Genomic DNA, 27,074 nt, shown 5'->3' with positions numbered 1-27,074 from the left:
ATTTAGCTTTCGTCACAAAAGCATTCCTTTCGCTTCCGTTATCGGATTTATATGGGACTATTTTTCGATGTCAAGCATTCGCTATTAATATTGTTTATTACTTTATTTATATTTTTTTTATTACTTGACAGATGTTTTGTGACAGAGGCGTGATACATACAATATTAATGATAATATATGCTACCTTAAGCCTATATTTATTTCCCATCCTGATATTTCTGGCAATCGTGGATTAGGATAAGGATTGTGTGATAGGTTTTATGATAAAAAGATGCAAGTCGTATTCTATGGTCTCTTTTAAGTTTAAAAATGAGATGTCTGACGCCCCGCTTTTCAACCTTCACGAGACATCGTTTGACGAGTGATAACAATGAACAGAGTTTTACAGAGTATCATGCTAAGTGAAAACATAGAATGCTCTGCTTGTGAAGTTATTGCAGCCGTCTAGTCGCTTAGTAAACATACGTCAAACATTTTCTACGTAAGTTACTCATTACGCGACTTCATCTTAAACTGCTCTATGTATTAAATTAGGTGCTATTTTTGATTTGGGCAGGTTGTATGTTAACTCGTGTATTTCCTTTTGGAAAGCAAAGTTTGGTGAAGTACTTTAAAAAAAAACCCGTAAGCGTAAAACTACGCATGGTTGCAATAAGGTCTTAAGAACAGAAGTGGGTTTTAGTTTTAGAAGAATTTCGCGTTTTTCTATGTAACCCGTGTACATAAACATTTAAAACAAATCATAAATTCAGTGAGGGATAAAAAGTATTTTCTGTTAGGGATAGCAAATGGTTTACTTTGGCAAATAAATAACAATTTACGTGTCGCAAAGTTCAGAGCGCCGCAGGGTGCAGCCACATACGGGGGTCCAACTAATGCATTTTACTCGTACGGTACGAAAATAATTCATTTAATTCCTTTTACTGGAGGATATTATCTTAGTTTTTATCTGTAATAAAGTTATCGTTCATAACGTTAAAGTCGCATCTGAAAGTTTCCTTTAAAAGTTTTGATCTTAATGGGAATAGCACCTAACTAGTTCTGTGGGGACAGCGTTCTAGGCCTTTGAGGGTTGAAGTACAGGTTAGCCTAGTAGGCGCCGCAATCCTGGCTTAGATTAAAGATGCTTTTAAAATAATCCTTAGTTGTTTTGGCCTAGAGGCGTCAGCGTGCGGCTATCACCCTTGAGGTTGTACGTTCGATCCCCGGCTATTCACCAATGGACGTTCTGTCTATGTGCGCATTTGACAATCGCTCAAACGGTGGAGGAAAACATCGTGAGGAGACCGGCTTGCCTTAGATCCAAAAAGTCGACGGCCGCGGCGTGTGTGCTTATTAGATTGACAAAAGATTATAAAACAGATACAGAAATCTGAGGCCCACACCTAAAAAGGTTGTAGCGACACTGGTTTTCTTTTTGTTTTAGGTGGTTTTACCGGACAAAAAGTATTTTTACTGTAGACAAATATAACATCTATACCTATGTGAAAACAGTGTTCGGAATTGCAAAATCAAACTCGGTCAGTGCCCTTATGCTCTGAATATCGGGTACATAATAGCTTATTGATATTGAAATACAGAGCTCGAAGGCGTGTCTATTGAGAAATCAGATCCTTTTCAAAACGCACTTATCTCCACACGGTACCGCGATATTGACTAGAGCTTTGAATTGCAAATTGTGGTCGGAGGCCATTGAAATGACAATTTGTTTTCTTTTGGGGTTTCCTGTTTGTTTGGTGATGTTTTTGGATTGTTTTTGTTCTGTCGGGATTTGCGAAAGGTTTAAATTTAAATTTTAGGACAATATTAAAAATAATTGCCTGTTTTCTTTCTGTGAAAGTATGTTTTATAAGATTTTAATACTATATTACTTAAAACTTACACAGAATAAATTTATGATCAAGAAATATGGGCCTATGTGATTTCGATTCTATTGTGTTCTAATCTATTTAAATCTGTATTATCAATGTGAAAGCTAAGAAACGTATTTATCAAGTTTTAGTTTTGAAATTCCATTTGCAGATAATAAATCTTCATGTAGCCTATTGTTTAACATTATGTAGTTCATAGCTTCGTGAATAAAATGTAACAAGTGAAGGCTTTCCTAAAGATATTAATTGCTTCACGAATTTCGTGATGATGCTTTCTCGAGCAATATTTTATTGTCAGTTAATCTCTGCTATTGATGATACAGTCTTTGTAGTGTATATTTTAGCTTAATGGCACGAACCTAGTTTTTATATCGAGCGACATAGAAATCTTTATTTGAGTTTTGAGTTGAAATGTGTGATAAAATTATAGTACACTTAGCCGAGTATGAGCTAGTGTTAAAATAAACTTTTATTTGAAAGCGCGTCACGATCTAAGCTCACGATAACCACCGGAACATAGAGTTTTGCACTTCACGCTTTGCCGGCGCCAGTTAAGCGTCGACTGTTTTTTTACATTATGTAACTCGACTCTTGTAGAATTTTAATTATTTAATTATGGCTCAACCGGTCCGTGTAAAGCTAGAAGAATTCGCTTTTCTCTATAGAATTATTTAACTATATATATATATGTTTATAAATACCTGGTTCACAAAATGGATTAATATATCGTTTGCGTTTTAATAAGAATCAGGTTGATTGTACTATTACTTAAACGTTAAGTTTGGTATTGTCACTGCTAAATACATATAATCGTTCGTATAAAAAAATAATCGTTGATTTACTTATCCAAGTTTCACAACTGCAACTAGAAACGTATAAACACAATGAAAAGGTATTTATGGCAGAAGCCCAAATAGAACCCGTCTGCTACTGTTTGTAACAAATTGTAGAAGTTAATATTAATGACAAAAAACAACAAAAAATCGCCAAAAAAAAAATAAGGAACACCATAGAGATTTGATTAAGTCCATAGACATAAACTAGCGATCAGTAAAGGTGACGAAGCTTAAAATGTTATAGGTCCTTTTGTTGTGGGATTTTTAAGGGCTTGCGGTCGCATCCGGTGTATATCCGGGTTTTATTAGCACACGATATCGAGTGCCATTCAGCGCTTTGTGATTTTGTATTGGCTTTTGTGTGGGATGTCGTTCGGCTATTGAAATTTTAAGTGCGTATTTATTTTTTAGCGTGGGGCTCGAGTTTCCAATAACCATAAACTGGTTAGAATCTATTGAGTTTTATGTTTTAAAAACTAGGATCACGAATTTTTAAGTAATAGTTTAAAAAATCAACAATAATTTTGTAAATTATCATAATTAAGACAGGTGCACAGGGACGCAAAAAATATAACTTGAGAAATTTCTGCGTTATATGGAGCACGAAAATCGCATGATCGAATATCGCGTTATAGGAGGGACTGTACTTAATAAAACTTAAGCTTAAAAATATAAAGAAAAATTGCTGTTAAATTGTTGAAGTTGAACAATATTCAAGCAGAAACACAAGCAACGTTTAATATCTAAAGAGTACAAAAAAGCAGCTGTTCAAATCGGTGCGAATTAAAATGTATTTAGAGAAACTTGGTATATTTACGTTTGCAAGCACTTTCTTTTGTTCTTTGAGCATTTAGTTACAACGTATTATTTGCAATCTCTAGAATTTAAATGCAATTTAATGTAAAATGGATTAAATTATGTAAAGTATTCAATATCGTAAATATAGATATTATATTTAAATATATTGTTTACGTATGTACATTGCAGTTTTGTAATTAAAGGTTCCCACCCAACCTTTAACCTTTACCAGTTTACAGAACGCACAACGTTAGAAAAACTGTCTATAAATATTATAAAAGGAGTAAAAACTGGAAAAGTTAAAAAATGGCGCTATAGATAGAATAAAACACAAAAACACTATATCTACGGTATATGTTACAAGCTCTTTTATCTAAAATATATGAAAATTTTTAGTTAACATAATGGAAAAAAAAAAAAAAATACTAGCAAGTTTTGATAAGCAGAAAAAAAATTACCAGCAAAACAGTATTATATTATAGGTATTGAGATAGGCACTCAATAATACTTTTTTTTTAAATGATTAGGCCACTACCGAATATATCCAGCTCCGGATAAATACTGTTTAATTAGTTAAAATTGCGAAGATTTGGGTTTTAAGGGACAACGATGTCAATGTCCTGTAAGAAGTTACTGTTCTGTACATTACATAAGAACGTAACACTCGCTAGAGATCTCAGATCGTACAATGATATCATACGAAATTACTGAAGTCGCTGATGAGAAATGAGAAAATCAACTAATACTACTGCATACTAATGAACGCTGGGTGTCGAGTAGGTGATGATCTTTAAATGCTTTGCGAATGGATGGATGCTACCATATTCCATATAATCAATGACTGCGCACTAGAGCGTTATATAAAATTGATTTAGACTTACAACCAAAACAATTTGCATTCCGTTTAAGAAATCCGAGCATTCGTGCGGATGTGGTACTTTATTAACTTGAGAGTTAATTTGTTATACCTACTGTGATTGTGAGGCAGATTATATTGATTAGCAATTTATTGCAAAAACCGGGTAAAATATGATTGAACAGAACATAAAAACGCAATTCCCGAAATAAGCTGTCAAACTCAGGTTGATATAATTTAAGTATTTCCAATTTCCAGGTGGAAAAACATAAAATGTTGACGGTGCGCGAAAAAGCTTGTCAAAAACTTTCGACACGTATTTATGTTCACGCTCAACGAAAATGTGTGTATAAAAATATACGCCGTGTCATGTTAAAATATTTCCATTAAAACCTATGCCTCAAAATTCCATGTATTTTTGGTTATCAAATGAACTAAAAATGCAATATTTTCGTATTTCACGATACGAAAACAACCATGTTTTCGACACTTGTAAGTTATATTTCTACCGAACCTGTGTTTGAAAATCAGCTGATCAACACGCGAAATATGAACGTGGATACTCTGGGTTTGATTTTCGGAAAAATGATGCTCTTTATATTGGAACCTTAGTTTTTCCACGGTTTTTGTATGTAAAACACATATTAGTTTCATTATCTATTTTACTTTTTCTTTTATTGACACCATTGGGCCACAGAAGCTAGAGTTATGAATGTTAATACCTGAGAAGACAATTTGTGTGGTCTTCACATAACAGTAATACTCATCTATAATACATTAGAGACGGAACATGCATATTATAATTTAGTTAGGCGAAGTCTCAGGCATGTCTGGGCCCGCAGGTGTGGTCTTACATATACACAAATAATAGAAGGACGGAATCAGTCACTATTTAGGTAGTTATGGCTGAAACTTGGTATAACATCAATAATTTTTAAATGCTGTATTTAGAAAAAAATACGTTTCTAACTAGCAAGGAAAAAATTAAACACAAGCAAACAGAAAAAAAATACTAAAACATAATAGAAACTTAAACCTTATTAAGAGCGTACACAAAGTTACGGCAAGGTGGAAGATTGTTGTAAAATATATCAATATTTTCATTCATGTAAGTAATTAAGTTGTAAGAACGAGATATTCACTGGAGCATTAAAAGTAGCAGATAAGTGAGAGATTGTCAGAAATGCTACCTGAGATTATATTACATTATTTTTCGAATTTAATAATTTGTCTGATATTTTTGTCTTTTTTTGACGAAATCAAAGTTCCTTGAATGACGGCTAATAGCAAGATACACGATAAAAGGTGGACTTTAAACAAAACTACCAAGTGGAAGAAGAAGACGGCGCCCCAAAAAAGGCTGAATAGAAGCGGTAGCTGGAAGTGAATGGAGAAAGAATGCCATGGACAGAGTAAGTTGGAAAAAGCTGAATATAGGATAATTAGGATAACAAGAAAAAAAAATATAAAAAACATAAGCTGTATATTCTGTAATGATTTGTAATAAAACGGGCTTTTATTATTATTAAATGACGATGATTTCTATTACAATTATTGGTTGTCATTTGTTCTCTATAAACTCTTTTTCAAAGCTCACAAAAACCACACATGTTTATCACTTATGTAACCTGTCGTGATGAGGAGCGAATGATTAATTCGTAACTGCCTAGGTTTAGTAAACATGAGTCGATTAATCTCTGTAATCTCTCGAGACTGCTAATGTAGTTATTCGGATGCCGGAAATGGCAATCGGACCGGCAATTGGGTTTGGTTTGACTTACAATGTTATTAATGTCATCAAAATTACCTAACGTTAATTGAACATCAGGAGGCTTAGTCGAGATGCCTTAACAGTAGTGTATGTTGAAAGTCGAAAACTAAATTTGTATGAAAATGGCAGTTCGTGTCGACAAAGTTTCATACAAATTTATTTTTCGCCTACGCCCCTTGAGGACGTAATTTTAGGACAGATATAGGTTTAATTCTTAAACGTAACTCCCACCTTTATGTCCCACTCTTTTTGGGAGTCACAAAATATAAAAAAAAATTTCAAGTCGTTTATAAAAAAATGTTTGACATACATAGAGTTGGATTTATAGAGAAAAAGTACATTATTTGAGAAGCATCTAAGGCCTTCGAAATGTGTCTAAAGGACCGCTAGTTGAATATCTCTATCCTGATTTGAGGCATAAATCCAAGAATTCATTGGAGCATTGTAACCACCTTAAATTGGACTGAAAGGCTTTACGGGTTCATATAGTATATTAAGCCTATATAATGGTATTGTCGCTGCTCACGCAAGCAAAACATATGAGTTAAAGGGGATTAGAATTATGTACATTATGTACTAAGAGATTAGATTTTGCTATTGTTATTGTAAAATTAAAGAAGCGAATGTTAAATGCGCACATAGAAAGAAAGTTGGTGCACAGCCAGGGCTCGAACCTACGACCTCAGCAGTGAGAGTAGCACGCTGAAGCCACTAGGCCACCACTGCTCTATTGCTGTAAAACGTCGATAAAGTTCTGTAAATACATTTTACTTCTTTTAAATTTGATTTGCGGTCAAAAAAGTCGGCTGTGGACCAAACGATTTCTTTCAACTTAAATATTTGCATTGAAATGCATAACCACATCGGCGTGGATCTACCAGACTGATATGCTATAGCAATTATACCCCTTTGAGTCTACGCTTAAGCACTTATCGATGTTAAGGCCGTTAACGTCAAACTGTCAACCGTCACTTCTGGAAAAGCTTCATTTCGAAATTCAAACAAAATCTACTAAACCATTAAAATTAAATCATCCAGAGTGTTATTTCTAATTGTGCACAGCGAATGCTTTGTGGATTTAGTTCTTATTTAAATATGCACCAGTACGAAACTGTTGTGGAGTGAATTATTGAACGAACAATGTATGCCTAATGGATTTCCTAATAGTTTTGTTGTCGGGAAATACTGCATTTGCTATGTACACTAGTATATAAGTTAAGATTTATTTTGATTAACTTGTATCGTATATTATATACTGCTTGATACTAACACAAATATAGGTGACAAATTGATTAATGTAAATGTTTTAAAAAACTTAAATAAAGAATAACGAGATTTACAGCTGTACTCAGAGTCGTTAATTAAGAGATAACGGTTACGTTTCCGAACGAATTCGACGTAGGGTCCTTCAAAAGAGCGTACCAATTCTTAAAAGGCCAACAACGCACTCGCGAGCCATCTGGCATTGAGTGAGTAAACGGTATTTTAATTAATAGGTAATCTATCATTGTCCATTATAGACAATAATGCGAATCTGAATAGTTTGGTACACAAGAACGGTATCAAGAAAGTGATTAGTTATATGCCATCGACTCCAAAATACTCAAGAGGCGACCGTTTCTTGAGATTTATTTATTCTATCAAAGACAAAGAAATAAAAATACTAGTTAACAAAGTAATATTCCTTCCTATGAATGTGAAAATTTAAATGGCTTCACACAGCAACTCAATCTAAAGTTGTACGACTGCAATATGAATTTCGTTTTACCTATTAAAATATCGTAATTAAACATGGTTTAAACAAGCTGAAAACATCCCTCGATATTTCAACTGCTTTATTAATTCGACATTGCGCAAAATCAATTAAACCTTTGTTCTGCTGCTATGTTGTGTTATTTCGATGTAATTTAAGTACGAGTTTTTTCTCTATAAAAATAATAAAATTGTTATTTCGCATTGTTCAATAACATACGACTATTAGCGGTACAGTGTGACGTTTAGTGTCACATGTCAAATTCAGTATTCTTTTATAACTTTGCAATGATAGAAAGGCTTCAGCTCAACGCCACTGCAACTTGATCAGTCCCTCATGTAATCGAGATACTAGCTTTACTGTACAAGGTATTCCAGGTTAGTAGTTGTTGACTACTATCGATTTTAATTCTCCACACGATGAACTAAAACAGCCTGTCATGTTTAACTTGCCTTAACTTAGCAACATTATGCAGTTCACGACTTACAAAAAAGATTTAATTTAATCCACAATATTACTTTTTGGTTTTAATTTTTTTCCATCTTTTAGTTAACGTTCTTTAACTCAATAATTACAAAACGCAATTCCAGTCTTGAATTTATCAAAAAATCAGCAATTTATTTTAGTGATACGCGCCATTTAAGACGCTCGTCAAGTATAAGAAAATGTCTGTTTCACCCTTCGAATGACTTACACAAATTGCGCTTTAACTTTGCAAGCCCATGGGGTCTCTTTGTCAAAATACACCCCTATATTGAGAGCAAATAGTCTTCGAATTCGTCACGCTTGAAATTACTTAGATTAAGTGTATTGGCGACCTTCAATTGTTAGGAATCTATATAAAACGCAGTCGTAAATTCGAAGAAATTGCTATACATACAATATACATGTATTACTTACAAAATACAACCAGGGTATAAGTGGCGTAAAAATCCTTGAACGTTACAAGTATTTGGCCGAAAAATCAGAGATTCCACTCTACTTTATCAAGACTCAATATAAGAGAAAGAAATGTATATATAAAAGCGTTTCCAATATCATTTGTGAAAAACAACAATACTGCAGAACTAAAAATAGATTACAACCCATACCCAAAATTGTAGCTAGCTCCTATATTAATATTGAAATAGTCGTCTTAGTCCATTTAAGAAAACTGTATGTGTCGATAAGATACGGAATATGAATAAAAATTTATTACAAGTTTCAAACTGACCAAAGTAACAACTTTGTATTTTTTAAACGGTATAACGAGTTCTTTATATGATCCATTTAGATCACGATCATATTAAAATAATAATGCATAGAAACATTAGTCTGCTCTCTACTCATCAATCATATTAAAAACATAATGTATATTGCTTACAACAAGTCATAAATAACTATCCATAATTTATTACTAGCTAACATCTAAGCTGTTTCAAAAAGTTCCATTATTATTTTGAAAGCTTTTGTCACCTTTTTTTATAAGTGGCACTAAAACTTTTTAGATCTGGGCCTCAGATTTCTGTATCTGTTTCTTGATCAATCTAATAGGCAAGTAGGTGATCAGCCTTCTGTGCCTGACACACTCCGTCGACTTTTTGGGTCTAAGGCAAGCCGGTTTCCTCACTATGTTTTCCTTCACCGTTTGAGCGAACTTTAAAATGCGCGCATGGAAAGAAAGTTCATGCTTGCACAGCCTGGGATCGAAACGACGACCTCAGGGAAGAGATTCGCATGCTGAAGCCACTAGGCCAACATTTCTCATTTTGTCACCTTCTTCTGACTTATTGACAAATGTCGAAAATTTAATTGACTTTAAAAAAAATCTAAACTAAACTTGCACAATAATTTTATTAAATACAAAATTTAATACTTTTGCAGTTAGACTGTAAACCGATATGTTTAACATAACAATTTTACCACCCGTAATAAGAAAGTTGAAATAAGTCTCTGGAGGAATATTTCTTGGCATTTATTATCTCGTGATGTATCTGCGGGGAAATGGATTAGATTTTTCTTTTCCGTACCATTTCTTTTCTTTATCCCGTTTCTTTAATAGCAATACAATGTTCAATATTTAGATATATGAAACTGTTATATGTTTATAAACGTCATATCCGTAGGAAGAAAAGTATTTTTTTAGCCGAGACAAAATGTAAGTGTAAAATGTACAGATAAAAACTTAAGAAGAATTCAAAGTACGATGTAATATTGCAATTAATCCACAAATTCACACGTACGTAATCAATAAAAACCAATTACGCACCAAGTAATCAAAAAATCTACGAACAGTAAATCTAGAACAGCTTGACCCTATAATCCCAACGATTTTAAAATCCCCTTGTTGAATTGCGGCGATAATTGTCATGAAACTCTGCTATCATTAAGAGATTGAGAGATTACTTGTTCCCCATGTCGGGGTTAAAAATTGAGAATAAGATTTATATCATTAGTTTAATGGTGCGTCTTGAAGCCGGGGTAGATTTAGACCAAGAATATACGTTCTTGGAAATTTCCGAAGTTCTGCAATATTACTTTTAAATTTGTTATCCAAGTACAGTCAATGTTTATGTATAGTGATATTTTAAAATAAATTATATTGTTTAATATAACATATTATTACTTACTGTGTATTTCTTTTACATTTTCGTTTAAAGTCTAAAGTGTCTAAATATAATGAATATTTATCTGTCCTCAATGTTTCAATTGAAATCAAACTTGTTTTTATAAATTGTCTCTCCACAACGACACAATTTAACATTACGATCTAGCCTAACATAAGACTAATAATTGAACACTAACCTAATTTATTTAAAAGGATATTTAACATAAGAAATTTTCCCGTATCACCTCGACGACTGCCGTTCCACAACTGAGCGTTTTCTAAGGCAGTTTTTGCCGCGCACCACCACTTTGTGGAACCAGCTCCCACTGAAGTATTTCCGAACCAATTCGACTAAGGGTCCTTCAAGAAAAGAGCGTACCAATTCCTAAAAGGCCGGCAACGCACTCTCGATCCCTCTGGCATTGAGAGTGTCCATGGGCGGCGGTATCACTTAACATCAGATGAGCCTCCTGTCCGTTTGCCCCCTGTTCTATAAAAAAAAATGTCCAATATCACTACTTACAGTATTAAGAGAAAGACACTCTCGTCTTGTGTACATTTTTTTATCAGCTTACCACTCATTAGTCCCTTTGGTTTTATCCCTTTTAATCTTCTCACTAGGAAATACTTAAATATCATTTTTTTAAAGGCATAATAAATTAAAACTACAGGGCAGCTCGAATATTTCCACTTGAAGAGATACCCACTTGTCAATTTTAATAATGGTTTACTCCAAATAAATCTAAATAAAAATATGTTATATTGAAAACAGCGTGTACTTTCACGTATGTATTCATCCCGTCTTCGCCAATCAAACAGGTCTTAGCTAATTCGGCTGTTCATTTTCCATTTCGTTTTTCCAAGGAATGCATGGGGGAGGCTTATTGGAAAAGTTTTAACTGGATTACATTTGATTAGACGAGACGAACTCGGATGAGACAACTTTATGTTGGGAGAGTTTATGCTCGTAACTTATTTATTTGTAATTTTAAATTACACTTTTGTTATGTTGATTACCCAAAGCTTCTGCCTCATATACTTAAATTAAATCATCTATTTGAATAAAAGTTCTTTATATGAGGGCTTTACAGCTATCGTGGTCAGCTAGAGATATTAATTGCTTAAAAAATGTATTTGAATGCTGTCAAATACCAAGGTGAATATTAGATCATATTATTGTATCACTCCAGTAAGACATTCGCCTGTCTGTTTAAATTCTTCTACTATATGAGAGAAAAAAATGTTTTTCAACTATCTAACCTAGTGTAGTGTGAAATTGTGTTAGATGTAACATTTGAATAATTCTTATTTTTTCAACATACGTTTTTTAATTTACACACAAGCATTATGTAATTAAAAATTGTATAATAATTATTGTAATGTCAATTGTATATAACAGAGAGTTTTCTTAAAAATACCAACTCCACTGCACTTCAATTATGATTAAAAATCAGTTTTCTTCTCTCGGTGACTTGAGAGAAAACAGATTTTGTAATAAAATAATAACAATAGTCTTTCAACTTAAGTCAAATGGCAGCGTTTCTTGGAACTGTTTTCTAGTGCTTTTTATCGGTCTTTTGTTCTATTTAAAGCAATTTTATTAAATATCTAAATGGTGTGTTCGTTATCCTAATTAAAAACGACTATACAAATTACTTTATCCATTTCTTCACTCAATGGCCTTCGATTTCTGAATTTGTTTTCTAAATCATTTCACTTTATACGCAAGCAGGTGATTCTTCTGACATGTTGATATTTTAAAACATGCCGGTTTCCTCACGTTTCCTTCGCCGTATTAGCAAGTGTAAATTATGAATAGAGAGAAAAAAATCTATTCGTTTATAGCTTAGATTCCATCCCACAACTTCAGGCTTCATTTAGTTATTAGTACATTTATCCTAACTTCTATCCTCAGATGTCCTAATTATCAGCCTAGTGTTAATCAACCCATGTCCGATATTTATCTCGATACGACATCTTTCGATTCGATATTCATCTATCGACACTTGCAAATCGGCACGCCGTAAGCGGCACGAGGGGCCACTAAATATAAAAATGTAATTTCATTCTTTCCCTATAACTTCTAAGGGCAATATTTTTGTAATACGCAGGTGTAAAGGTCTATCATTAATGGTGGATCACCCCCTGTCTGCTTCTCACTTACACCTCCCACTAGTGTATTGCTATCTCAGTCTGTGCACAGATGTTTTTAAGATTCATGGCAGTTAGATATAATTTACTTTTTGTACGATAGGGAAGATTTTATAAGTTTTGTTCCCCCTTAATGTTATCAGCAAGCTCACCAGTAAATGTAAACAAATATTTAATACAATTTGTGTCAAAACCCTGAAATAAATGAAATATTGGGTAACCCGCAAAACCCCGAACTAAACTGTATATATAATATATATATATATATATATATATATATATATATATATATATATATATATAAATACATACTGTTGACCCACTCTAATTAAGATGTAAGTACTGCAGACAATGCAGAAATTAGTTGTCCTTTTGTAAAGCGTTACGATGCGGGGCGGGGATTGAATTACGCGTTATTTGTATTAGTTTCGACTTTCCAGTACTTTACACCACATAATGGTAACTTTTAGGTACTGTAGAAAAACGTTACGGCGAGTTACATGGGGGGGGGGGGGGGGCGTCAATAATCTCCAAAAATTGCGTTAACGCTCCCTTAAACAAGAAAGTACAAATAAATCAAAAAAGAGAGAAATAAAAGAAAAACATACTGAGTAGGACTGGACATATGCGTTATGTAAGAGTTGGCCAAAAAAAAGTAATAAATTTTCATAGATTTTAGAAGTACATATTTACTTAAAACTACACAAAGTAATATGTAAAAAATCGTTAGTAAGGAAATAATAAACAAAATAATTCGCACACTGCAGACGGTTTGCATTTCACCCAAATACCCAGTTGCTAGTCACGTAGCGCTTGTATTACTTTTTTTAAAGTAGGGTAACTTCGTTAATTTACACCAGCCAGAGATAATGTCGCCGGACGGCTTAATTAACTTTATTAGAATTTATTTCACGAAACGTTAACGTTTAGGGGTTTTTAATCTACGAAAATCCGTTGTCTCGTTAATATGAAATTTCGGAAATGTATTTCCGGTAATCTTTTGAAATTCCGACGTGAAATTTGAAAAAGGAATAACGATGTTTTGCTTAATTTGAAAATATAATCTGATGACGCTGTAATGAAGCTCGAACATTTTTTATCTTCTTAATAAAACAAAGCTTTAATAGCTTTATATATTTAATAATTACATAGGCCACTACACGTATTTTAAGAGTAAAGGAGTCAATCCTGCGCACGCTGCACATTAGGTTGTTTTTTTTTTCAAAATTACGAAATCGAATCGAAATACCTAACAATTCAGCTCTGGGGATCCTCTTACAGAAGTAATTGTTTATTTGGCTACATACTTCGTGAAGCAGAATCATATCTGGGGTTGATAATCGCGTAAGTTCATTAACCGGGCTGTAAAATGATTTGAGAAGGAAAATTGAAAATTGTACCTAAATAGAAATTATGTGAAAACAAATAACAGGGGCTTACAAGTATGAGTTATTTCGATTCGTCTTTTGATTGTTTTACTTTTTGGGTGTCTATGGGCTGCGATGACTGCCCTTCTTGGGTGCCCCGCAGGCTTGTTTGCCCCCCTATTATATTAAAAAAAAAATTGATATAGAATATTATTTGATTAAACCGAGTTTGAAGTCTCTTGATGCTGTATTTATTTTTAAATGTGAATCGATTTGATGACATTATTTTTAACAATTTATATTTAAGAGTCACCGTTTCATTTGAAAACGCCCACTCACACACTCACACTTACTCACATTACACTATCCCACGCACACAACAGATAAATTATTAGTAAATTGTCATGGTTAGTACATAATGTTCTTCGTATAACATGGTGTAATCAGTTTCGGCTATATTTTGTAAATATTATCTTTAAAAAAAGCTGTGGATTATCAATAAACTGTTAAATAAAATAAATAAGTTATTTAAAAGATTCAGTATAAATAAGTTGTTCGTAGCTGAGTTATACATTTATAAATAATATACATGTGAATGTTTGTCTGCGAGAGGAGACATTTTATTTGATGGTAAACAAGACTAATGTGTCCAAAGGGTTGGACAAAGCCTATGATTTAATATGGTCTATGATATTTACGCAGGGCCATCGCTCATGCCCTGAGCCGCAGTTAGTCACTTGTCACTTGACAGCCGTGTTATTTGACCGCCATTTTGAATTCGTGACGCATGACTTGACATTTGTTTTACAAACTTTCCATAGCTAATTTGTTTAGCTGAAATTCTTCATGACAAATCTATTTCGTAATCATGGCCATTTACATAACTTGTATTACAACAGTTAGTCAAAAGTTTATCAATATGATTTTTATTTTAAATTAGTTGTTAAATGTTTTCCAGTTTCACCATACCCAGTTCATCGCCTACGAACATATAACGATTTATTCGCTTATAAAGTGCAAACCATCATGTTAAAGTAACGAGTGCGGTTACATGACCGCAAGTTTGCATTAATGAACTGTGCATGGCCTATTTTTTATTAAAAGGGCGGTTTTGTTTAAGGAATTATTGTTTATAGAGGTATTATTAGGTTCTAAGTTAAATAACAATAGTAATGTGTATGTTATTTTCTTTTCACAGGTAAATTATAACGAAGAAAAGCTCTTTGTAATGCCGTACAAGGAAAATCTTAGGTAAGCTCTTTATAAGGTCAAACACAAGATTTTGGTACAGACGATTGTACTTATGTGACAATTTATATCGTAAAGAGTATTGAACCACTGCGATTTGGAAAGATTGTTTTTTATTAAAATTTATGTGTTGGGTAAATTTATATAACATCTGAAAAATTTAAGAAGGCTACTCCAAAGCCGTCCATAACATTAACTAGCTTTGAAGAAATAATGTAACTATGGGTAACATGAGACAACATCTTCAAACAACAAATTTCCTAAGAATCTCAAGACATTATTTATAATGTGCTCCTAAATGATCCAAAGCCTTTACAAAGGACACTTTACGGTCTTTGGAAAAATGTTTGAAGGACGTGGATATTTGAGAGGGTTTAGATTAAGCCAGTCCCTTTAGCCTTTAGCTTAATGTCTCTACATTTTTTGGAAGCTCAGGTTACACAAAGTTTTACTACTTGTTATCTGTGACTTAGAGTATTTGGTAAAATACGTATTTTAATAGACTTCAATAAACCCGGATTGCATTTGACGCGCTGTTTTTTTATAATGTGGTAATAACTAAGTTGCTAAATTATATTAAAATAACAGAGTCTAAAAAATTATACTTACTGTAGATCTCAATGTACATTTCTCACATCCGACTGAATTGTGGTAAAGTTTACAAATAATATATTTTCATAATATCACTCACGGGTTTTTAAAACCTCTTGTCAACTTAACAGACAATAAAAACTCATATTTTATTCAAATTTTTGGCGATTATTCACGCTTGACCTAGTTCATTTTCTAGATACATTTACAAATCTAGGTTAGTTAACTGTAGCTTTGCAAATTTAACGCAATTCAAGCATTTGTCACAAAAAGCTTTTTTATAAAATATCAATAGTACTTATACGATGTTTAATCGCGAATCTGAAGTCCAATTATCCCTTCGTGGATTCTTCTAACTGAAGAAAAGAACTAAAGATGTCTGTTAAACTATGAAAAACCAGGCACTCAACCAGTTATGCGATGCATTCCATGCATGCGATTTAATCTGCAAACCTCAACCAAATATAAAATATTAATAAGTCCATAATTCATTCAAACACGAAACAGCAAAAGTAATCGAATAAATCGTTGCAAATCACTCAATTCACAATAAAACAATTAAAAACTCTATCGTAAACAAGACTAATTAATTTCGTTTCACACGTCATCCATAAACTATGGGTCGATTATTCTAACGAACGTGTTAATCAGCATTATGGGACTCGATATTCACTACGCAATAGTGATGGGCTCCCATTAGAATTCGATTATAGACTTATTATCACTTAATTAGATCTGCCGAATGCCTTTAGGATTACATTACATTACACTGATTGACGGAACATCATTTACAAGCGTAATACTAATTTGCAAATTAACCGGAACGTTAATTAGATGTCCTTATAAGCAAATCGGGCAAAACGCGTTTTAAATTCAAGTTTAATATCTGGTTGTAGTATCTCCCAGCAATGACACATGAATGGACTCAATTCTGATTTTATTTTATTTATTAAAACTTTGTAATATAACAAATAAAAACAAGTAATATAAATTATAAGGGCTTTATTATATTATATTAGGGCCTAACAACCGATAACTTCCAGGCAACCCAAGTAAAGAAAAAAAGAAGTGCACAACCAAATCAACAAAAATGAACAATTAACACTGAAAAATTATTTATTTTTGTTGATTCATTGTGAGTGTCCATGGGCGGCGGTATCACTTAACATCAGGTGAGCCTCCTGCCCGTTTGCCTCCTATTACATAAAAAAAAAATTATACAATTACTAAATTTAATGTAATAAAAAATAAACTAAAAGAAGAATTATTATTATATATAAAAGAAAACAGACCAAACTTGGTAGCCAGAATAAAGTTGTTGTGTCAATCAATTAAGTCTTAATTATACTACCAAAAACCGAAATTTCATATCTAAATTGGTGGAATCAATTGGAGCGGATTTATTAGTATTCTATAAGCGTTTTTAGCACTTACCAGACGATCAAATATTGATAAACTTTAGCGAACTTTAAGCTTAAACCGGCCGTGGTTCTTGTAACTTAATATAGAAATTTTCGGAGCAGCCAGGCGTAAATCTTTCGTTAACGGTAAAGGTTCGGACTTCGTAAAATTTGTAATTTATTTAAGTTTTATCCGACGGTTTTATATCAATATTTTTCCACCAAAAGTTGTTTCACCCCTTTATAATTATTAAATATCTTGTGTTATTAGATATATATATCAATAGCGACTGTATCGCGGAAATTTTTTGATTTGTTCAAGTTTGCAGTTTGGTCAGTAGCTTTGTAGTAACATTTGTACCACCTAATGTTTCCTTAATTTGCTCAATCCACCTTCTAAATGGTCTTCCTCTTTTTCGTTTATTGTACCTTGGGCACCAGTTCAGTACTGTCTTGCTCCACATTTCTTACAATAATTGCGGTACAAAAATATACCCGAGTCATTTCCATCAATTGTAAATGAAAAGTAAATTACAATTTGTCGTAAGTTATAATTTTAGCTTGTGGAGAATTTAGAAAGTGCACTAAATCTTGGCAATATTTCCGAATAATTGAAAAAAGTTTCACCTTTCTTTTCGTTCGATTTAAGTGCGATATGGCGTTATGGTAGGAAGTGGGGCAAAAAACTGTGTAACAGGCGGTTTCCGTGGGAATTCGTAGGGTTTCCGTCGAGGGCACAAGAATATTTATATCGTATATGATGCGTTATTATAAGAAGCTATTGATCGTATTAAAACATAAATAATATCTACTCATATCCATATTATAAAAGAACACACTTAGATAATATATAAAGCCAAAACAGATTACATTGATATACGAAACAGAAAACATAAGTCAATTAAGTACATTAATAGATACAAAAAAGAAAACTGAAATTAACATGAAACAAACGACAAATTATAGAAAAAACTACTTCTAAATAAAGAAAATCTTCCCGCTTCATAAAATATTTCCATTGCTAATGTGGACAATGTCAACATCTTCATAATTTTGCGACAACTCAAAAACTGTAGTGTACGGTGGATATGGGGCAATTATACTGTGACTGTAATTTCGTTATTACTATTGATTCATACTGTATCGGATGAAATTGCTCTTCAATTACCCCCTATACATATATGATGAATGGAACCCAACTGTGTTGCTGAAATATGTATTTTTGAAACAACATTTAGAGTTTGTTATTTTACTTGAATCACTTTTATCCTATTTCTTTTATAATCCAAAATGTTCAACAAAAAAATCTTTGAATTAAAATTTAATTTTTCCACAGACTAACAAACAAATTAAATGAAACATCAGTTTACAAATAATAGAAAATGAATAATCTAAAGAATCTAATCTAAGAAATATAATATATATAATAATTAGCACGGATGTTATATCGGCGCGATTGCACACCTACATATTTTAATTAGGTACCTCTTTTCTCCATGTTACATCTGTAAAATGTCCTTATTAATAATTTACTCTTGTTACTGGTTACTTTTTACACCATGTGGGGAGAGGCTGGTGGTCTGAGATACAAGCCCTGCTTAGTTCAGTCACCAGTCTCTCACAATCTTATAATGTTTCCTTGCGACAATATATCTGTTTCTTAATATTTAGTTAATATCAATGTAAGATTGTGGAGAAAAATAAAGATTTTTACTTTTACTTTTTACTTTTATAATAATTTCTTTACACATACGAGAATATAAATATATTTAGTCGCAGATTTTTAGTATACCTATACGAGAAAATAATCCCGCCATACAATAAAATATTTATATAGCTAAACAAGCTACAACAACTAAACATCTAGAGTAGTTTATGTAGTCAATGTTATGCTCTCGTGTGACAATCTTGGACCCTCGGGGGTTCATGTGACAAATTGGAAATAGCAGGTACGGAGGATAAGATAACTCAAACACGCTAACTTTCTACACAGTGTAAGATATTCCGCCCAATATTATAAATACGATTTTCACATCGTTCACAGTTATTTATTTCTATACTTTCAGCATAATACTAATAGAAAAATATAGTACTGTCTTTTATTGACATAACTTTCACACATTTAATAATAAAACAATTGTTTACCGCATTGTCAATGTCAAAAAGTATAATGATAGAGGACACCGTGAGCCATTTCTGCCAAAACCCTCGATCTGTTAGTCGATACCAACTCCGGGGAAATAAATACAGATAATACAACTTTTTCTACAGGTGTGATACTTTTTGACATTCAACACCTTTTAATTGTAAATACATAACTTCAATCCGGTAAAAAATTGTTTATTCGAAAAATCTAGATTATTAGAGGGAATAATTTACATAATAATAGAAATGCCGTATCACAAATCACTATAAACTGTGAAACATAAATATATTATGTTTGGAAAACTATTTACTCGTTCGGGAAGGACTCCAGGAACAATATAGGAGATTCTTATAAATAATTTTAAATTGAAGCTACCTAGGTAGGTAATATGAACATGTGGCGTGTGTGAGACAAAAACTCCACTTAGTTATAATTTAAATGACAGAAAGGTCTTCTATTTAAAACTATGAAATAATTCACCCCAACCGGTCATTCCTAATAAAGAATTATGTCATTTTACTTACGGTTGGTGTAACAGTTACCACAGGTTACTAATACGTTGTGAAGGGTGCACCCCGGAGGTTTCAGGTGACAAATTACAAGAGATGTGCCCACCTCAGGTGGGTGCACCGAAATTCTGCTTTAATTAATAAATTACACGTGACATTCGAATACCTCCGTAATTGCTGTAGTTGTTGCATCCTAATCCAAATATACAATGAAATTAGATTCTGTTTACTTAGAGAAATATGAAATCTATTTCTGTGTTTATATAAATAGTCGTTTAATCATAAATATCGAACAAAATTAATAATTACGAGTCCAGTCTTTGGTGTTTAATTAATTTCCTAACTTTTTAATTACTTAAAAAAACTCGAAACATCAAATGATTATGTCCAGTTTACGCTCGTCTCCAGTTGCTTTGTTCTTTGACGTGCCTAAAAAGACAACTCAAAAGAATTTTTTGTCTAATTGAATTAGTAAACAATTAAATCGGTGACCCACTTCGGCAAGTAATAAAGACTAGGGCTTCGCAGATAAATTAAAAAAGGGGCTCCGGTACTTCCATTTGCGATTAACTTTATTAGAATTCATTTGAAAGAACGCTCGGAGCTTACTAATGAGCTTCTATAACCTTTTGTTGATCGAGAATCCGAGCCAGACAGGGCTTTATTTAAATCATCAGTTGAGGTCATATGATCTTTTTTGGGTTAGTATAGGCTGTGTGCGACATATACATATTTTATATCGATACTAGCTGACCCGGAAAACGTTGTTTTGCCATGTATAATATTTCTAGAAATTTTTCAATAAAAATAACTATCTACTATAAAAAATAGGGGTTGATTGTAAAGGGGTGAAAACTAAGGGTTGTATGTATTTTTCTATGCTGTATCATTAAAAAATAATAGCAAAACAAAATGTCTAAAAATAAAAAATAAATTTAGGGGAGTGAAAAATAGATGTTGTCCGATTCGCAGACCTAACCGCACACAAAATTTCACGAAAATTGGTCGAGTTATTTCGTAGGAGTTTCATTACAAACACCCTGACACGAGAATTGTAAATATTAGATACATAGAAGTAATATAATTGTTTTCTGCACAAAGACACAATTTAACATTACGATCTAGCCTAACTTTACACTAATAAGTAATTTAAAATTAACCTCATTTATGAAAAAATATATTTAACATAAGTGTCCAATATTAAGTACTACACAACTAACTAACAGTTCATGTATGTAAATTATCTAAAAAAAAAATTGTTCATCAATTTAAGCGTCTAAAGCAAAAATAATAATGTATATTGTATATCGCCTTATTATTAAATTCCTTTATATTTTTAAGTTGGTTTCGTAATCGTGAAATTTATTCTTTATTCGATTATTCACAATACAATCTTGGCATGAATCACATCCATTCACACAAAATATGAGTTCGAGATGGTTCGAATTCTTATCTGCACATATTTTTGTATTCCTTTGTATTCGCTTTGAAAAATGAATATTGTATAGAAATACGATTATATCATTCTCTACTACAATATGTGAAAATATTTGAGTACTGCTTTTTTATACAAATTTTAATTTTGAAGACATTAAAAAATTTAAGTTTTTTAAAGTGTCATTGAATGGATTGGTGTTTTATTGCTGCTATATTTTGTTGTTTATCAGTGGTTAAAATAGGCATAGCGATTTAAGATACGTCAAGCTAAATTTGAATAACTTGATTATATTTTTTGTCGAGAAGCTAGCACTTTGTAAATACTCTGACTCACTCACAAATAATGAGCCCGAGACAATATTTGTGAGATACAGTTTTATTGTTTTAATTTTATTTAAAGAACTCAATTTACTTGTTTTTTCTATATATTCCTCGTAGATCTTATAAGTTTTTATATAATACCAAAAAGTATGTTCTAATTTAGATATCACGGATCCTGTAAATTCTAATTTTAAATTTTCTAATAAATGTTCATCAGTCATTCGAAATTTGATAACCGGATATCAATACTTAAACTTATTGCAAATTAAATTCTATTCTGATTTCCGGTAAGAACCAATCGTGTTATTATAACGCGGGGCTGCGTTTGACGAGTGCCGCAAGCGACACCTTGGAAAATTGGAAGGGAAATATAATTGGAAAATTATTCGGCTTCGCCACTTTTCAGTTACCCCACGCATTAGGGCATTAGATGAACTGCCTCGAGGAAGATCGTTGCATTTTCAAATTGAAATAACCTAAGAGCTATAGAGAACTGTAATAATCTTATTGGCTTTTGAATCTATGTCAGATACAAGTCTCATATAGCATTTTAATAGGATAATTAATGCTTGTATCTAGACAATTAACATACTAACTATAAAATGTTCTTTACTAATCACTACAGCAGTGATCTAAAAGGTCAAGGATGAACTTGAAAAGTTTAAGAAAAGCGTAGACTCTAAATACAGATGTTTCAACTTAACCCAAAAAATTGTGATATTGACAAATTCCTTTCAAGTTTATTCGACGGTTTCATCTCAAAACAGTGACAAGTCGATAAGTCCCGCCTTGTGTTGTCAAGGGTTTATTCGTTCCAGTTTTATGCCTCAGGGTGTTTGTAATACAATTGTACTCAATAAGTGGTTTTATATGGACTTAAAGTAAACCTTAACTGATAATGTTCTTTGCTGTCTCTGGAATTAAGCTCTCTAATTCTTTCGTCCTAACAAATGATTTAGGTAAAGATTGATTGGACATTAAAAATGATATCGGCCAGATCAAAAGAACCTTAATTTAGGTATGATAACAGTTGTTAATTTCTTGTTCCTTTTTAAACCCCTTTTTAAAATGAAGCAGTACGTGTTTTACACATTTATATTGTTATACTTTAAATAAAGATATGTATTTCAATTACAATCGTTTTCTCTCTCTTTCAATTCTTTTATTCCCATAATCGGAGTTTTGGTGACTGGTACGTTATCTAAGCAAACAGCAGCTATTGACAGTTGAGATAGATAACTTTTGTTTCATTAGCAAAGTAACGCATTTAAGTCCCTCGTGTCACGTTCGTCACCCCAGCTCTCGACAAACAGCGCGTGATGTGAGGTGAGCGCGTAGGCTTTTGCTCTGCTGTTTGCTTTGCTGGGATAACAATAAGAAAAACTTTATATAGCTTAAAATCACGATCGCATTTGGCTCATTTCTTGGGATTATTGGTTAAAAGCGTGACTAATCCTAAACTCTTTAAAAACGAGATTTAAGTGAATCTTCGTCCAATAATAATATAATATAAAAATAGTTATGTTTTGAAGAAATACCTAAAAATCTTTATATTTCTTTATGAATTTTAATAACCAAGAAATTTCGGAAGTTTGTTCTATATTAATTGGGTGATTTTGAAGTAATCACAACTTAAAAAGCTTAATTATGAAAAAAAATTATTAAGCGAATACCAAGTTCAATATGTGTGTTGTTAATTGGAATAATGAGCCTAGTCCTCGGTTAAAATTAACAAGAGTATATAACCCGAAATGTAACATAATTAGTCCATGTATTTTCAAAGCTCCGAGATTTATACTGTAAACTCAGCGACTTATTGGCAAACATAGGGGATGCTGGCTGATAATTAATCTGCGCAGACGGATCCAACGTCATGCTCTGAATACAAATCATTGCAGTGATTTTACGATGATAGGAAATGTTTGAATGCTTTCCTTGTGTAGGTTATGTTATAAACATTTTCATGGATAAAAGAAGGTTAGAGATGTTTTAGGTAAATTTGTACTAAAACTTGTGTTTTAGTTTGAAGAAGTATGATTGTTTAATATCGCGTATAAGTATAATATATACTTGTAGCACGTTTGCGGTGCCTACAGTACCTTTTTCTACTCTTATCTACTCTCTACCCTATCTTTCATCTCACCGAGATGTATTCATTTAAAAGAACTGGTTATATCACGATAATTGGTGTAAACAAATAAATTTTTATAGTAATATGTTGATTTCATGTACTGGTAAATTACAATTAATATTTCCGTGAAGTTTTTACGTCTGTAAATCTAATTAGCATAACACTTTAATACGCTCAAATCACGGCTCGCTTGATCGTAAACTTTTAGTATGAAAAATATGTTTTTGTAAGTACTGCAAGCTTTATCGTTCGTGCATATTTTTGATTTAGATAGATATTTCAGTAACTTGAATCAACTTGTTAACGTAATCAATTGTGGAAAGGTCAGAACGAATGATGAATACATAACGACTTATATAAAACGACGAATTGGTCACATTATTTACATAACTCGACGGTACAAGCATCTTTCTGCAATCTGTCAATCATCGGTACTGTCAAGTTATATAAATATTATAACTAAAAACATCTTATATAAGTTTAATTAGTTTTAAATTTCTAAAAAAATGATTTGGTTTGTTACATAGTGCAGACATTCCTTAAACGACGCTAATATTGTGTAGGCATTGTGCCAACCACTGATCTAATGGCTCTTTCCACAAATAAATCCCCTTTTACTGTTATTATCAATATAACTGCTCAACTTACTAAATTTATAAACGTAAAAGTTAGTGTGGGTAGACGACGTGTTTAAGAAATATAAGAATTTGATTCACAAGTTCGAAGTGGCTTAGTCTTTACTGCTTTGTTATATACATATGTATTACCTACATTAATCGTATTTAAGTATATTGGTGGATACTCACTGATGGTTTTCAAACGATATAATGCAATTTCGCTAAGTTCCACTTAAGACCGCAGAAGTCCTAACGTTTGCCAACCAATTTTTTTAAGATAAAACGTTAACTTGTCGTGTACTTGCATGCGTTTATATATATGTACATTGTACATATATATGACGTACGTAGTACTAGGAGTCTTAGGTTTCATTAAATTGAAATAGACAAGCAAAATCGGCTGGCGCCTCATCAAATGATTTTTTATTGAATCCATGTGATCTATTGAAATGCACCCAGCAAGTACAATATACTTTAGCGAATTGAGTGTAATGTGCGTAGGATGTTTTATAGAGATGACCTTGGCTTCGATTTGCGTTGAATCGTCTCGAGCACTTGTTTCCTGGCGTTTTGTTTGTCATACGTGTCAGATACATAAAGAAACTTCACTTGTAACGTATATACAAGTATGTGCTATATTTCTATTACTTAGACAATAAAGCTTTCGTTTCTAAATATACTATTTGGTTTGAATACGCACTTATTTTTAATAAACTTTAACATAGAAAAACAACAATGATAATTAGTTTTGCATTTTATATGCTAACCAGCTGATCGTATATATAATATATATAACTATTTAAATTGAAAAACATTGATTATATACTCCTTTTAATAACATTGACATAGGCAATCATTCTAAAGCTAAAATTGCAACGTTCAGCAATTTCAGCTAGGTGCGAAGTAATTTACAATGCAATGATGTCGGTTTGTTTGTGGGCTATAAACCAAGTCAGAGGCACAGGGGCAGAGCCGGCATCACACTGTAATTAATGGACGGCAAGACAGGGGTGAAATTGGATCAATTTACCCCCCTTCCCAATTTTAAAAGGACCTATTGGTAAACAAAACTAATTAACGCCGATCGTTGATTGGGTAAATGATTTTTTGGATTAAATTCAAATTAGCTAAATAATTTATTTCTCTCAGCCCTCTTTGAATTGATTATTCTTAAAGATGTTTATTTTAGCTAACTTTGAGATAACAAATAAACCAGTCGTTTGACAGAAGCTAAATCAGCGTTTTAAATAAAAACCATTATTAATTTAAACATACACTTTATATTTCTGTGTTTTTGTTCTGATGCCATATCTACTCTGCTGAGTCTGTCATAATATTTGCACACATATTGTCATGGTCGTAGAATAGTGACGGATCTGACAAATAGTAAACTTTACAGGGCAGCCATTTCAAAATAATATACTTAATCATGTTCGTTTTTGTCATAACTATTTTAATTCATATTCTGTTATTATGAAAATTGGCATATATAAGCCATCAAAAGGATTTGTTTTGAAACAAAATAAAAATTTAACATTAAATTACACAGTTTTCTAGATAAATCACATGCTTCTATTAAATCCGTCACTTTACCGACTGATTAATTTGAAATTTAAAACACATGGAATCCGAATATGATAAAAAAGTGGATTTTACATTTTTTTCAATTTCTACATTGTTCTACGATTATGGCGATGTTTTAGTTCATAACTAAAACATCTATGACATAACACTTAACTTACTTAACTTTAGTTTTTATACAAAGTGTACTTACGGGCGACCTAATACATTTTCATGAGCGTGCTTAGCAAAACACTTAGGTTATCCGCAAACCCCAAGTCAGCCAGCACTCGGATAAGACTTGAGAAATTTAAAATTAACCTGTGCTAAACTCAATTCAGCACATATAAAGGACCCTCACAGGTCCTTCAGCCGAGTGCGATGTCCTGCCCCACGTATTTAGCTATTGTTTTAAGTGTCCTACACTTCGTTACGCCCCTCTACTCAACTGAATTTTAAGGTCTTTTTTGTTTTCTTTATGGAGGACCCTTGTGCTAAACTGATAATGAAGGTGGGGCTAGGAAAATTTATTACTGCGAAGGTTCTCGTTGGCGTAATTGCGTCTTTACGGCGCAATCAGGACGAATGCTGTGTTTGGGTTTCGTCCTTGTGTTTTGTTGTGAGAGAACATTTTCCGTATTCATTGTGTTAATTTTACCAAACAGCAAACTAATTAAATAATAAACGTCTATGAAATTATTAATTGGAAATTCTAGGATAAATGATACGTCAAAATACAAGAAGCAATGTTATCGAACACTTAATTAATTAACTATTATGTTATACTTATGTATATATTATATAAGTGGAAATTATTATCTCATTTTATATTGAAAGCAAACACAAGAGTAATAAACTGTACAAATATATATATTATATACTAAAGCTTTTCTCTGACTGCACGACTAGTAAGGTGCAAAAAAAAACAGCGTTGTCTTGTTACTTTATGAAATGAAAAATGAATACTACAATATAAAATATAAATAAAAGATTTTTAACTTGTGTTGTATGTATAGCATAAACATTAGGTAAAAGATGAAGGAGTAGGTATGTGAAATGCGTACATTTTATGTGAAAAATATTACACGTCTTTCCCTTTGAGCGGAGTTTCTTGATTTCAGTTC

At 32.3% G+C, this 27,074-nt stretch overlaps 1 protein-coding gene across 5 annotated transcripts in view; it reads left to right on the top strand.

Annotated features, from left to right (window-relative positions):
* LOC125057051 (fasciclin-2-like) overlaps positions 1-27,074 on the top strand; it is a 90,934-nt gene that overhangs the window by 45,244 nt on the left and 18,616 nt on the right. The window lies entirely within an intron of this gene.

Source organism: Pieris napi, chromosome 16, assembly GCF_905475465.1.
Source record: "Pieris napi chromosome 16, ilPieNapi1.2, whole genome shotgun sequence".
NCBI classification, from domain to species: domain Eukaryota; kingdom Metazoa; phylum Arthropoda; class Insecta; order Lepidoptera; family Pieridae; genus Pieris; species Pieris napi.
The sequence above is the reverse complement of the archived record's forward strand: the minus strand, read 5'-3'. Positions and strand labels throughout refer to the sequence as shown.